Here is a 15,799-nt window from a genome sequence, read left to right as displayed (position 1 = left end):
TCCCTCCGGGCCCCGGTGCTGTGGAATGCTCTGCCTCCGGAGATAAGATCGGCAACCTCAATGGAAGTTTTTAAATCTAGACTTAAGACACACTTCTATTCAATAGCTTATGATTGATGCCCACCTCATATTTTTCTTTTTCCGACTGCATGGCTGGTGGTGATACGAGTGAGAAGGACGATTTGACATGAGTCAGCGGACCAGCGTCTGACCTGAAGCATGTCAAAGCCTGCATCAACCAGCCGGCAGAGATGGGAAGCTGCATTGTTGCTGTTATGGACCTTTTGGACTATGTTACAGGCCTGAAGCGTCGTTGCTGTCATGCACTTTCCGGACAAATTTCAACATGTTACTGATTGTTCTCTTTTTTTGATGTTTACAATGTTTGTGTACTGTTACCCAATGCTTAATCTATTCCACCATGGTAATCCTGGAAGGGGGATTAACACTTGTGAGGCCCCTTCTCAAGGTTTCTTTTTACCTCACGCTGAGGTTTTGAGTGTTTCTTTGCCTGCATGTTGGTTTAAGATCAGGCTATGGTGTAATTGCAATCCTGTGCAGTCCTTTGAGACATTTTTGTGATTAAGGGCTATACAAATAAATGTGACTTAACTTGACTTTATTCTGGAAAACTTTTCACAGCGTTCGTTGCCAGTTAGCTTTTTGAAATCAGCATGTTTCGGATGGAAGTCTATCTTGATATTGTATTCTTTGAAAATGGCAACAATCTAATGGCAAATTAGGCAGACGCAGTTGTTTTAAAATTCCGGAAAAAAAAACTACTACAATTGTCCAGTTGTTCTGGAAGCGGCGGCCCTCAGGGTCAACATTTCTTGTTTTATTCAGATTCTCCATGTCGGACAAGAGGTGGGCAGAAAGCCAAATGCAAGGTGGCCAAAGGGCTACTGCCATCATCTGGTGGAATGATGAATTACTTCAAAATTACTGTCGGGCCACATATTATTCATTTTATGACAGAGGCCGTGGGCCAATAAAAATTTGATCACGGGCCGTGACTCTCCCCCGAGCCGGATTTTGGACATGCTTTCCTTTTGCCATCCACATTAGTCGCCGCTGACAATCTGCATTCTGCTTCTGGCTGCTGGTGCCAGATTCTTCAACTCCAACTGTACTTTACCGCGGTATTTTTCGCATTGACATGCTGTTTTTTTAGCATGCATTTCTTCTCACGTACATTAAGCTTCTCTGTGCATCCGCAGGAAAATTGTAATAATGCTCTGACATCATGAAAATATGCTACATAACCAATTGCCATCTTTTACAGTCACCTTAACCCTAACACGTGATCAACATAACCAGAAGCATCTCTGAAAATGGGGCCTGGTGGACAGTGCGGTCTCTCAATGGAGCTGATTGCCAACACCATCTCACTAATGCAGCCTCATTTGCGCAGGGCTTCAAGTTAATGCTCTCTCGTTCCAGGCGGATTGTAGATGCTTGGGCTAACGTAACTTCTGGCACTGTTGGTCATTTTGGAGGATACACACTGGACAGAAAGTGACTCTGAAAGTAAAAAAGAACTTGCCATGTTTAAACATTTGGCACAGCTGTTCTTTCAGAAACATAGGATTTACTTTGACCAGATAGATTGACGACAATCACCCGTTAAAAAAAGTTTTTTTTTTGGGTGTATTGTCGGTGAGTGTGAGGTGCTGGCCCAGGTCTGTCCAAACAGACCACACTGGCATATGATGGAAGAAGGCAAGGTGACTCAGTGTAGTCTGATTGGAAGATCAAAAGTATAGCTGAAGCCACACTGAGATCCCTAACCAGGAAGAGAAGAGACAATGTACACCAGGGAGAACTTCTCAGGGCTTTGTATACCCTTTAAGACAGGGGTCGGGAACCTATGGCTCGCGAGCCATATATGGCTCTTTTTATGAGTATCTGTGGCTCAGAGACCAATTTGATTGCATGCAAAATTTCTCCATCTTGTTCAAAACCGGGATTGTCTATCCTATTCAGGTACACGTAAAGCCAAACCAAAGCTAACTGTGAAGGAAACACTTCGCAGTATATATAGGGCACGTTTTTCACTACAATTTACAGTCAAGGTGTCACACAAAAAAAGGGGAAAAAAAACTCGTTTTGGCTGTACAACGCTAAAGAATCCTTTATTTAAAAGTTCACTATATAATCTGTGTTCAGTGTTCAGATACTTTATGATGAATCCACAGAACTGTAAATACGCCAAAACACCGGAAGAGAACTTAGTCATGTTGTGGTAAATACGCTTGCATATATAGAAATAGATTTGCATACATGTCTACATTAACTTACAATACATTACTTGCTTGTGGGAAAAGGTCGGGGTGACCTCGGTTGAAGATACCGTTACCAGACGATTAGAGTTTACCTTGAAGATACCGTTGCCAGACGGCGTGCAAGGAACGGTCACGTACTCATACGGCGTACACGGGACTGGTCACGTACTCATACGTGATACAGGACCGCCTTTTGGGGTGTATCCAATCGAAGTCGCTGCTACTAGCTTTAAATACATTGTCATGTTCCTAGCTCTGTGAGATCTTTATTGACGCATCAATAAAGTGACAATCTCCCTCCGTAACGAGACTGGCTCCTGTCTATTTCTTTTATCCACTTATGAGAAGACTTTCTCTCGATTATCGGACCTCCAATTTCTACAACATTTGGCGCCGCAACGTGGATTGGCACTAATTAAATAAACAGAAAAGGGAAAAGACTTCTCAGTGGAACGGTCTCGAATGAGCGGTTGAGGTAAGGAAGATTTTTTTATTCTCTCCTTGTTTCAATTTGCTTGTCGAGATTCGTGGGTGGACAGGAGCCTGTGACGTCGGAGCTAAATTAAGAAAATTCGTGCACGTGGGATTTTCCGTCTGTAGTCAGGCCCGAGTTCGGACGGATGAGATATATAGACTGAGTTGAGATTTTTATGTCCGACGGGAGTTCTGAGCTCAAAGAATCCTGTCTGTTTTGGGACATGGGCTGCTTGAAAACCTGGATAAAATGGTGCAGCGGCGTCGGTTGTTTTTTATATTTATTATTGTCTTGAGTTCTGTGTAGAAGCGAAGACGAGACGTCGTCATTTGCTAATGACAGTTCAACAATAGACTATCTATATATGGTTGATACGGGAAATATTTATTTGTTTCCCTAGTGGATTTATGATTTGGGAGTCGGACATGTAACCTTGACTTAATAAAAAGTGTGGTGCGTGGGAGATCGCCATTTTCTAAAATCTGATTTTATTAGACCGACGTTAAAAAATGAGCAGTAATCGATGTTTTATTATTAAAATACTTTCGCATAGAACAGGCGATACAAAGAATGTGTGGGAATTGATGACATGTTTTAAGTGTGGGAGATGTCTCATTCGGGAATGTTGGTGTGTGCCAGCTAGCGGGAATTGTGCGTGTGTCTTTCTGTCTGTGGATGTGTTTTTTTTCTCCCCCGCTCGGCTGGGAAAAAATACGTGGTGATTAGTACGACGCTGTGCGGAGGAAAACCGTTGTGTCTTTTTGTCTTTTTTGTTTTTTTTCTTTTTTTGTTTTGTTTGGTGTTAGGAGAGGAGTTGAGGGACGCATAGTGACTGCTTTTTGCTGCCCGGCTGGTTGTGCTTAATCTCGCCCCCACCGCTAACCCGCTATCCCACCCCCCCACCCATCCTGACCCCCACAACTCTTTTGCTGTGTGAGTTGAGCTCGACCGTGTGGCCCTGTGTATTTACGTATTTGGGAAAATATAACGATTCAACGTAGTACTTTATAAGAATGTTAATTAAACGATTTAGGTTCACTGACAGGACATTTTTAATAAAATCCGTCAGGAAAAAACCTTAACAGAGAACGGACGTTTTATCAAGAAGCTGTAGCAGAGGAATTCAAACGCGTTGATTGGGTGAGTGTAGGAAATGTAAACAAAAAATGCGCATTTTGCTAAATTGCCCAGCGCCTGTGCTAAATGTAAATACGCGAGTATCTTCAATTGTAGGGATTTTTTAACATTTTCATTTTGAGGCGAAAGGGTGGATTCAAAGTAAGTTAGAGAGAGAGAAAGAGGGAGAGAGGTAAGTTAATGAGAGGGAGGGGAAGAGAAAAGTAGTGAGAAATGACAGAGCAAAATAAGTTAATAGGAGAGAGAGAGAAAGAGAAAAATAGTGAGGTATGAATGAGCAAAGTAAGTTAAAAAGAGAGAGAGAGAGGGAGAGAGATAAGTTAATAAGAGAGAGAGGAAGAGAGAAGTAGTGAGAAATAACAGAGCAAGATAAGTTAAAAAGGGAGAGAGAGAAGGAGAAAGATAAGTTGAAAAGAGAGAGACACAGAGAAGTGAATGAGACAAAGACAGAATGAGAGAGAGAGAGAGGGGAGTGCGGAGCGGTGTCCTTGTTCATGGGTTTCATGTTTCGGCTTGCGGCCCCCTTTGACACCTGTGCACTAGGGATATACTAAACATATTCACAAAATAAAGTTAAATATATTGTTTTGCTTTAATTCTAAAAGAAAAGATAATTAATACAATATTTGCACAAAGATGTGTATGTAAAATGTTACATACAGTTGAGGTCTGTGTAAATATGCATTTGGTGAAAAATAGTCATCGTAGTGAAAAAGAAAAAGTTGTCAGCATTGTGCAAAACATACAACAGTATTTTTAAACATATGGTAACTGACAATTACATTTGGCATGACACTCCATCTTCAAAATTGGGTAAGGGACAAACATACAACAATAGTTATTTAAATAAGGATAATTTGCAGAAAATTGGGTATGATATATATTTATAGACATAGTTACAAATGAGAAGATACGTACCACACAGTACATAAAATTTTATTATAGAAAAAGATCAGGCCCGCTAAGGGATTAAATCCGGCCCGTGACAACACTTAGTGAAACGCAAGGGAAAAATGGGCTGCGAGTTGAAGTGAGTCAGCTTGGTGTTGGCAGACGCTGTGATTGTGCGGGAAAAAGAAAAGAAAGAAAAACTCATACAGCAAAACCAAGTAACGCTAAGGTATGCAATGCGTTGAATCTTTGTTAACGAGGAATTAAATGATAAAGACAATTGAAAGGAAAAGATTGAGCCATACCATTCCACCCTCACCCCCACCCCCCGTCCTTCCCCTGCCTTCCTCTCCTTTATTGTATGTGACTTTATGTTATGTTGTTAACGTTACGGAGGGGATATTGGAAAATAAAGGTAAAATGGAGTGAGTATTTTGCACTCGCCCGCGGGGGCGTAGTAGTGATAAAGGAACTTAAAAGCACAAAATGGGCTTATTAGTAATGTGCGAGTGGTGAATGAGATAGTTATGAGAAAACGTACAATACTTGGAAATTAATTAGGGTGAACGTTTCAAAAAGAGCTTCGTCTGCATGTGGCCTGTGAAGTGGAGAGCTGTTTCCGTGAAAATATTGCGGCGCTATGAGGAAGAAAATGCGTGTGCGTCGAGGGCCATTCAAATGGGAGGAGCTGGGTCTGCCGGAAGATGAATATTCATGAAAGAGGATGAGCCAGAATGAACTGTTTTTGTTTAAGCAGGAGCAGACGTGCGAGGAGGAGAGAGAACCCCCACCTTTCTGAGGTTACTCAGCCCACCCCGTTTGGGAAAAATCAGCAACATTCAACAGAATCAGCTTGTGTTACGAGAGAAAGGTCAGTAACATTAATTGATTAACCATGAATATTCTGGCGCCTATGAAGCTCCTGGGATTGCGTCATCCGGACAAGGCCGAGCAGATCGAAAAAGTGTCACAAAAATGGCATAAGAGGACGAAGGATCTTCAACCTGCGTGGCCGAAAGAGGGAACGTTCGATGCATACTCTTGTGAAGTCATGGAAGTCAGGATTATGGACTACAAATCTGGAAAAAATAACAAAAAACGACAAGAGAAGAGGAACACAGAAAAGGAGATTTTGCAGCTGTTTAAGACTGAAGGTGTGCAGTACAGAGAAAAAATTAGGGAAGGACTGATTCGACTAAAAGATAAATCATTGAATGCTGAAAAGACAACTGAATCAGCTGGGTTATATCCAACTTTGGTCGGAACAATGAAAATAAATGGGGATTTCAAGTATGGTGAAGAAGAAGGAGACAAGATGGGATTGCCAACAAGAAACCTGGACAACGCACCAACAAGTCCTCAACATCCTCCTATCCCAAAGCATTGTAGCACCGAGAGAAAGCTCAACACAGTGGAATGTCGGGAACCGCTTGACTGCTATGCAGAAAGAAATGAGACGGTTAAGGGAAAGTCTGGTGAATCGTTTTGGATCGACATGGGGACCGGAGGTGTCCGTCAAACAAGCCCGAACATGGGACAAGAACAACGGCGTGCGCTCCGAGCGACCATCAGAAATTTGGAAGAAGAACTAGACAATCTTGAAGCAAGAGCTGAGGCAGGAGGGGACGGTGAAAGACCTGGACCGTCAACGAGTGCGACTGGAAATTACGACCTAAGGCATAGGCCTAATATCCGGCCACCAGAGAGGTACACAGACCCTGGTCAGTTTCCAATTCTGATCAAGGGAAACAAAGGTCAGTACATCCCTTGGCAGACGCTCGACCTTACGGGTCTTATTTCCCGATTGCCGGACATACATGAAGGTGCAGGAAAGTGGATTCGACGATTTGAGGAAGAGACTATTGGCAAGCTGTTAGCCATCGGCGATATCAAGTCAGTATTGGCACAATGTGTAGGTGCTTCAACGATGCAGAATATTTTGCGTAACAGCAGCAATGGATGGATGATCGATGTGATGGCGGGTGGAACGGAATTTAACACCTACCGTGCAGTGGTGTGGAGAGCATTACGGGATGAGTACCCTGCCAAAATTGATCCAAAGGCATTAAAAGGTGAAACTCTCGGCGAAACTGAGAATCCAGCTTCATACATCGGGAGACAGCTCAAGCGATGGAAACAGGAGACAGAAGAGGAAGTGGAGAACAGCCCTATACTCTCGACTCTGTTTCGCAATGCAGTCATTGGAGCCCTGCCGATGCAAGTTCAGAGTAAGCTGGAAGATGCTGTAGGGTTAACCTCAATGCCATACAGGGAGTTCCGTGACCATGTTGTCCACGCCATTGAGAAATTCAGAAAGGATCAACAGAGACAGCAGGACTTAGAAAAAGCTCAACAACGGAAACTCACTCAGATGCAGCTCTCTGACCTGCAGGAAAAAATTAAATTGAAGACTCAAGCACCTCTACTGGACCAACCCATACAGGCAGGCGGGACGGCGCCGCCCATCGCTCCATCAACCCAGCATCCACTCCCGGTGGTTAATGTTTATCAGCAACAGCCATTTGGCCGGCAACCCTATGGAGCAGTACAGGGCCAGACGCCTGCCTGGGTTCCAGGGGCCCCAGGGCGGAACAGGAACGCGCCCACAGACCAAGTGCTCGTGTGCTGGAAATGTCACGGTCCTGGACACTTTGCACGATACTGTTCAGCAACCGGTCCAGGGGGATGGAGAGGACCGAAGGGGGGTCCGTCAAGACAAAGAAGAGGATCTCCGGGTCCAGGTCCAGGGTATTGGCAATAGGGGGGCCCAGAGAATCCTGAGGGGGAGGCCCAATTCATAATTCATGCAGGGGAAACTGGCAGTGAACCAATAATTCAAGTCAGAATCGAAGGCAACAAAATTCCAATGCTAGTTGACACCGGAGCTACATATACCTGCATAAGTTCAAAGTATGCCTCGAACCTCCCCATGTCCGGCAAATTCATAAGAACAATAGGATTCTCGGGATCAAAACAAACCATTCCAATGACAGACCCAGTGAAGATCTCTACTGAAGAGGGGGAAATTATGATACCCATTCTTGTGTCAGATGAAACACCAATAAATTTGCTGGGAAGAGACGCTTTGTGTACCCTTGGAGTCAAATTGTGGTGCACTCCGGACGGGGTGTATCTGGACAGGATTGGACTCAAGAATCAAATGTTACAACAGAGCAAATGCGCAAAGATCTATTGGTTGGGAAATCTACAAGAGCCTGTGAATAAAATTATGAAATTATGGGAACCTGTCATCAAAATGCAGCTACCAGAGGCATTCAAGCCAACGACAGATTATCATTGCACTATGTATTATGACTCGTCCTGCAGTATGATCTACGAGGAAATCTGGGACAAACAGACAAAGAACAACACAGTAGAAGTTTTGGTCGACTGCCTCCTGATTGGCCATCAGGGTGCAGCTCTAAACATCAAACCAAATGACTTCACGTCGCAGTGGTTCGGAGTACCGGAATCAGAACCACACATTGCGTTACTGGTCAACAAAGGATTCAAATCTAAAGACCTGGGTCCCATGGTGAAAGCAGCAAAGAGCGTGAAATGGATTGAAACTAAAGATTCGGAAATGACGATCTCAGACGAAGATGGTATGGTGAGAATACCGTGTGAAATGAAAATGGATGCGAAACCTTGGGTGATTACCATACCAGAAGCGACACAGGCTGTTCAAGATGAAGAACAACAAGAGGACGTATGGAGACAAGAAATGCTGAACCATGTTCCGAAGGAGGTGTGGTCAAATCATGACACCGATGTTGGATTGGTAAAATCAGCAAATCCAGCTGAAATAAAACTGAAACGGGGAACGAAATTGCCGTTTCGACCACAATATCCATTGAAGCCGGAAGCGGAAGCAGGGATACAGAAGACGATCGACGGACTGCTTAAGGCTGGAGTACTAATTGAGATGCAAAGTCCATGCAACACTCCGATTTTTCCAGTACTGAAATCCGACAAGTCTAGATACAGATTGGTACATGATTTGAGAGCGGTGAATGAGGTTGTCCAAGATTGGCCAGCTGAAGTTCCAAATCCAAATACTATCCTCACAAATATGCCTTCAAACGCAAAGTACTTCACAGTAATTGATCTTTGTTCAGCATTCTTCAGCATTCCGTTGTCTGAAGACTCATGGTATCTCTTTGCATTCACATACCGAAGGAAACAATACAGTTACACGCGGTTGCCACAGGGCTTCAAGCATAGTCCTCATATGTTCAACCAAGTACTGCGTAATGACCTGGAAGGCCAAGACATCGACAGCACACTGATACAATACGTCGACGACCTGCTGATCTGCTCATCAACGCTCGAAGAATGTCACAGGGACTCAATTAGAGTCCTACAAAGACTGGCTGAAACAGGACACAAGGCTTCAAAAGCCAAATTGCAATACTGTCAGCCGCAAGTGGAATATCTGGGAAGACTCATTTCACAGGGAAGCATTGCAATAACACCAGAGCAGCTCGAGGGAGTCAGCAAAGCTCCGAAACCTCGAACAGTTGGACAAATGATGACCTTCCTTGGAATGACGGGATTCAGTTCCGAGTGGATTGAGGACTACGCATGGAAGACTAGCTCAATGAGGAACTTGATGAAAGAAGCGGGAACGACGATGCTACAAGCAAAATTGCAATGGACAGACACTGCGATGGATGCTTTCGAAAATATCAAACAAGAAATGCAAAGAGCGCCTTCTCTGGCAACGCCAGACTACACAAAACCATTTCTGCTGTACGTAGCGAATCGACACAATATGTATGCTTCAGCTGTGTTAATGCAAGAGACGTGCAGTGGTAGACAAAAACAGCCAATTGCCTACTACAGCACCAAGCTTGACAATGTGGAGCAAGGATGGCCGCCATGTTACCAAGGCTTGGCTGCGGTTCAATATGCGTATGAGAAGGCCACAACCGTAACTATGGGCTATCCAGTGATAATTTACACCCATCACAAGATTTCAGAACTAATAAATCAAGGCAAGTTTGTTGTCACTCAGGCCAGATGTCTACAGTTCATGCCACTGTTGACGTACCCGGACATTACGTTGAAAAGATGTAATACTACGAATCCAGCCAACACCATACCGTTTGATTTTGAAGGTGAAGCCCACGAATGTGTTGCGGACGCAATAAAGTACACCAGGTTACGACCGGATTTGGAGTCCATTCCGCTACTGGCTGCAGACCTGACGTATTTCGTTGATGGATCATGCTTCCGAGATTACAGGGGAAATCATGCTGGGTACGCGGTTGTCAGGCAAGAAGCGGAGCAGTATGTGACGCAGAAAGCAGAGAAATGTGAACAGCCATGTTCGGCTCAGTGTGCAGAACTAAAAGCCTTGACAGAAGCATGTAAGCTAGCAAGAGGAAAGACTGCAAACATATACACCGACTCGGCATATGCGCATGGAGTTTGCCATCATTTTGGAACAGTTTGGAAGCAAAGAGGATTTAAAAAATCAGATGGGAGCCCAATTCATCATAGTCCACAAATCATGGACCTAATGTCTGCAATGATGTTACCATCAAAATTAGCCATCATCAAATGCCAGGCACACAGAAGAGGAAATGATGCAGTGATACGTGGGAACAATGCAGCGGATGAGGCGGCCAAAGAGGTGTCAAAAAGCAAGGTTGCTGTCTTCGCTCCTATGGTTTCACTAGAACCAATGGCAACGCCAGACGACATAATCCTGATTCAAGGCGAAGCGAGCCTGAGCGAAAAGACACTGTGGAGAGAGAGAGGGGCTACTTGTGATGATAAAGGACTTTGGAGATCGCATGAAGGACTGATTATTGCCCCAGTGTCACTGCTGACGATGTTGATATCAGACGTGCACACGATCGACCATTGTGCAAGGGGAGAAGTTGTGAGGAAGCTGAAAAAACAAGGTTACTGGTCTCCATATTTGCAGGCCACAGTAGACCAAGTGCTCAACCAGTGTGAAATCTGTGCAGAAAGAAACATCAGAAAGTGTGTACGGGCACCGATTGGCTTTGTGCCGGTCCCACAGGGGCCATTTAAGCATTTAGTAATTGATTATGTGGACATGATAAAAACGGTCCAAGGAAAACGATATATGCTCGTCGTGATCGACCGATTTAGTCGTTGGGTTGAAGCAGTGCCGTCAAAAGATCTAGGTGCGGAAACGGTAATTAAGTTTTTGATTAGGGAAGTTATTCCGCGATTTGGCATACCGTCAGAAATAAGCTCTGATAACGGCGCGGCATTTATTCAAAAGGTCGTGAAGGGCATCTTACAAAAACTACACATTAAACAACGGTTGGGTGCGGTGTATCACCCCCAGAGTCAAGGAATGGTGGAAAGAGTAAATGGAACAATAAAATCAAAGATAGACAAAATCTGTGCAAGTACTAAGCTAAATTGGGTAGATGCGCTACCATTAGCGTTGATGAGTTATCGTATGCAAACTCATCGGATGACACATTTAACACCACATGAAATGCTAACAGGCAGACCTATGCCAGCACCGCATTTGAGAGGTCCCTATAAAGGACCGCCGCTGGAGCAACTACAGAATGAACTGAGAGACTATATGAGACAATTGACGGCCATCCAGAAGGCCATCTATCTGCAGGTGAAGAGGCGGGAGTCCAAGGTCGAACAACCATTCGAGAGGACGGTGGTGCCAGGGGATCTCGTGTACATCAAGGTGTTTCGACGAAAGTGGAACCAACCGAGGCGTGAGGGACCCTTCACCGTCGTAAGAGCAACGCCGACCGCAGTCCAGGTCGAGGGCAGCCCAACCTGGTACCATCTAAACCACTGTACCAAGGCTCGCGCTGCCGCCGTCAACAAGACCAAGCAAGAACAACAGGACAGTAACGTTCAATTAGAAAAACAAAATGTGGATGACAAAGCTGTGTGTGATGATAAATTGTCTGATATGGTTGTCACTAGGAGCAGAGCTCGAGAACTCGCGGCGGCGAATGGAAATTGCGGGTCCAGAAGTGCAGCCGGAGATCCCGACAGCGACGCTGCAGTTGCAGTCCATGACACATCTGAGAGACAGCAGCCCGGTTAAGTGTGACACTACTTTAAAACATGCTGTGACAATTGGAAATTGGGAAAGTACAAAAAGCAAAAATAAACGAATTGGAGGCGTTAAATTCCCAAGTACGATGGGATTAATCCGACAAAAGGGAGATGTGGAACCAATCGAAGTGCAGACTGCATACCGAAAACCAAATATGTTGACGACAGTACAGACTAAAGTAACGGATAACAAGCCGAGCTTTAACAGCTGGTGGTCCAGGTTGTGGGTCACTCCAGCACCAAAGGTGATGATACAGACGGTAACAACACTCCTAGAATCAGAGAAATCTACACCCAAAGCAACAACAACAACAACAAAGGGTGATTTTATAACACGCCAACGGCCGAAAATGAATACACTAATAGTTCGTAGTATAAAGGAGAATGTAACAAAGGTTAAACAAGCAAAGCCGTCGCATCTAGATGAGAATGTAACCGTGACTCCTGCGATGAAACGGCGAATTGTAGTAGGAACCAAAATAGATACAGTGGGTAAGCCAAATGAAGGTAATCCTCAAAAAAGTATGGCATACGAAGATTATTTTGCGGATGGTGAAATTGGCAGTCAGGACAGTGGCCTAGTCAGGAGTGACTATAGGCCAAAAAGTTTTAACCCTACGGACGAACTTGGATGGGAGAACGCGAAGTACAACACATGGTATAGATGGTTATGGTATACTGCGAAAGTCATGACAGATGAAGAATGTATAGCATGCTCGACGGCGCCACCAGGCGTTTTAATTGTAATTCCAGAAAAGCACAATATGAAGACGTGTGCAGAGGAGCAGCGACGGATTTGCAAAGACCCAAGGTTTGCTTCACAAATAGTTGTAGTTAAGCCAGTTCCGCTGCCAATATGTACGATAGAATGTAGATTTATTTCTGGTGCAAGAGGTGGACATTACTATCCAAGGCTATCGGGGACACAGAGGAAAATTAGCTATAGGATGTTTAGGGAATTTCAACGATCAACGGACCACAAAGACCCTCCAAAAAGATATCGAGTAGATAGAACCGCTGGGTATGAATGTTATGCAAGTGGGGGATATAGCCACACGGGCATAGGGGGACATGAGGTAGGAAACACGACAGTGAAGTGTGAGACAACTTGGGTTATATCCTGGTTTCCACACGCAAATATGTATCCGATATTTCCAGATAAACCAGTATGGTTTGAAAATCCAGGAGAGCAAGATCAGACATGCGAAAACGTAAAAATGACAATTCCAGACATACGTTATTTGAGAGATCAATCAGTCGCAATAGCAGACAGTTACTGGATGTGTGGAGGTGACTATTTAAGGAGCAGGCTTCCACGTAATTGGGCAGGATTGTGTACACTTGTGAGATTGAAAGTACCGGTCCACATAATGTATAAAGGGGTTTATGAGCTACTAAGAGTTTCTAGGGAAGCCAGAGTTAAGAGAGCATATCTACCAGATGGACAAGTATATCTAGATGCCATCGGACAACCGAGAGGAATTCCAGAGGAATTTAAGGCTAGAAATGAAATTAAGTCTGGGTTAGAATCGATATTTATCTGGATAACTCCGAATAAAAATGCGGAATGGATTAATTACATTTATTACAACCAACAACGTTTTATTAATTACACCAACGAGGCCTTTAGTGCAATAGGAGAGCAATTACATGAAACATCTAGAATGGCCTGGCAGAATCGTCAGGCCCTCGATTTTCTCTTAGCCAGTAAAGGAGGCGTGTGTCATATGATAAAGGAGGAATGCTGTACTTATATACCTTTAAACACAGCCGCGGCAGGAACTTTCACAAAAGCGATGTCGAAAATTCGTGAATTGAGCGATGAAGTGACAGTGAATACTGAGAAGAACAGTATCTCTTTTGATTGGTTCTCGTCTACATTTGGGTACTGGGGTAGTCTGTTAGCGAAAGGGGGAATTCTTGTACTAACTGTAGTGATAATTATGTGTTTGTTGTGTTTCTGTGCTATACCTATTCTTAAAAGAGGAATGCTTAAGACTTTTGGAGAACAAATGACTGTAGTGGCTAATACTAGGGTGGCAGAAGCTCAATTAGCACAATTAGTGATTGAATATCCAAGCTTATTCATGAGTGAGGAGGAACAGATGATTCAACTAAATTCAACACCTTGAATTTTATCTGGCAACATTAACAGTCAGTCTACATTACATTAAGTAATGGAGCGCCTGCGGAAAGAGACACAAATGATAATCTGCACTAATAACAATAGCAAGCAGAACTAGTGTTAAAACATTGATTTATATATATTGATTTCTAATTGTGATTTTTTTTGTTGGTATGTCACACTGCCGGGGAGCAAGCTGCTGCCTGGGATGGTCATCGTCGCTTCCGGGTTTTTGGCTGCATGGAAACTGAGCGTGATGCCTGCTGGGATGAACAGCCACTCCAACATCTGACGACGATGCATGGTCTTCAAATTTTTCAAAGGGGTCGGGCCAAAGGCCGATGTGCATGCTGTATCACAATCCAGTCTTGCGCTCATCTTGAAATGTATCGACTGTTAACAAAATTGGTTATCGATGATCAGTTTAATTATTCATTTACCTTTATCACGTACCGATCAACCGTCGACGGTCCACGTATATAGTCCAGTGTGTACGGATAAAGATGAATGAAGGGGGGGTTAGTGCATGGGTCAGATGCTTGGAGTGTTAGGGGTTTTTTCTTTTTTCTTTTTTTTCTCTTTTTATTTTTTAATGAAGCATGAACAATGAAAGGTAGAGTAATCACAGCAGGCTGACCGCCAGAATTTTATTTTTTATTTTTGATTCACGTAGGCTCCGTCCGTGTATTGATTTGTAGTACTTTGCCACTACTCTGTTGATTTTTCAATTTTAATTTCCATTTAAAGTGGGAGTATAGAACTCCCAAAGGGGGGATATGTTGTGGTAAATACGCTTGCATATATAGAAATAGATTTGCATACATGTCTACATTAACTTACAATACATTACTTGCTTGTGGGAAAAGGTCGGGGTGACCTCGGTTGAAGATACCGTTACCAGACGATTAGAGTTTACCTTGAAGATACCGTTGCCAGACGGCGTGCAAGGAACGGTCACGTACTCATACGGCGTACACGGGACTGGTCACGTACTCATACGTGATACAGGACCGCCTTTTGGGGTGTATCCAATCGAAGTCGCTGCTACTAGCTTTAAATACATTGTCATGTTCCTAGCTCTGTGAGATCTTTATTGACGCATCAATAAAGTGACAATCTCCCTCCGTAACGAGACTGGCTCCTGTCTATTTCTTTTATCCACTTATGAGAAGACTTTCTCTCGATTATCGGACCTCCAATTTCTACAACAGTCATTTGATTGGGTGAGTGGGAGGGATGGGTGGAGCTATGCAAAAAGTACAAGCATTCCCTCCCATCTCTCGCCAAAGGTAAGCACATAAGGCTCCCTTTTCTCAGAATGTTGTGACGTTTTTACAAAATAAATGCTTGCATCTGGTTTTGAAACCAATATGTATGAAAAAAAGGGTCAAAAGGAGTTTAACCGATCTTGAGTAATTGCAAGAAAGAGACAAGTTTAAAGTGGTCTGTTTGTTGAATTTGGGACAGGGGCTCTGGCATTATTCTCTTTTCATAATTTTTATCAAATCATCAAAAATAAATGTGCTGAAGACTAAGCTTTTGTCTGTGGCGCGGGTTTAGCAATTTAGTAAATTTGTCTCATAATATATGGTGTGGCTCTTTCCCAAAATGAAATTAATATTTTTTGCTTTTATGGCTCTTTGAGTCAAAAAGGTTCCCGACCCCTGCTTTAAGACTACCCGCTTTTTTGGTCTCCTTCTATCTAACAAGAGACATCTGTTTTAGGTTTCAAGGTACCTTCTTTCTTGGGATAATCTTAATCTATTGATAAATTTAAAAACAACACCAGACCCAGGCCACTTTTTTGTG

General features: G+C 43.6%; 1 long non-coding RNA gene across 1 annotated transcript; it reads left to right on the top strand.

Annotated features, from left to right (window-relative positions):
* Positions 1 to 2,243: 2,243 nt before the first annotated feature.
* LOC148363623 (uncharacterized) lies at positions 2,244 to 14,278 on the top strand. The gene is made up of 3 exons (XR_015850668.1): positions 2,244 to 2,760; positions 5,546 to 5,659; positions 11,390 to 14,278. It is a non-coding gene; the product is annotated as an uncharacterized LOC148363623 (long non-coding RNA).
* The last annotated feature ends 1,521 nt before the right edge of the window (positions 14,279 to 15,799 follow it).

Source organism: Urocampus carinirostris, chromosome 6 (genome assembly GCF_059441175.1).
Source record: "Urocampus carinirostris isolate Australia breed hairy pipefish chromosome 6, RoL_Ucar_1.0, whole genome shotgun sequence".
NCBI classification, from domain to species: Eukaryota; Metazoa; Chordata; class Actinopteri; order Syngnathiformes; family Syngnathidae; genus Urocampus; species Urocampus carinirostris.
This window is presented reverse-complemented; position numbering and strand designations above follow the sequence as displayed.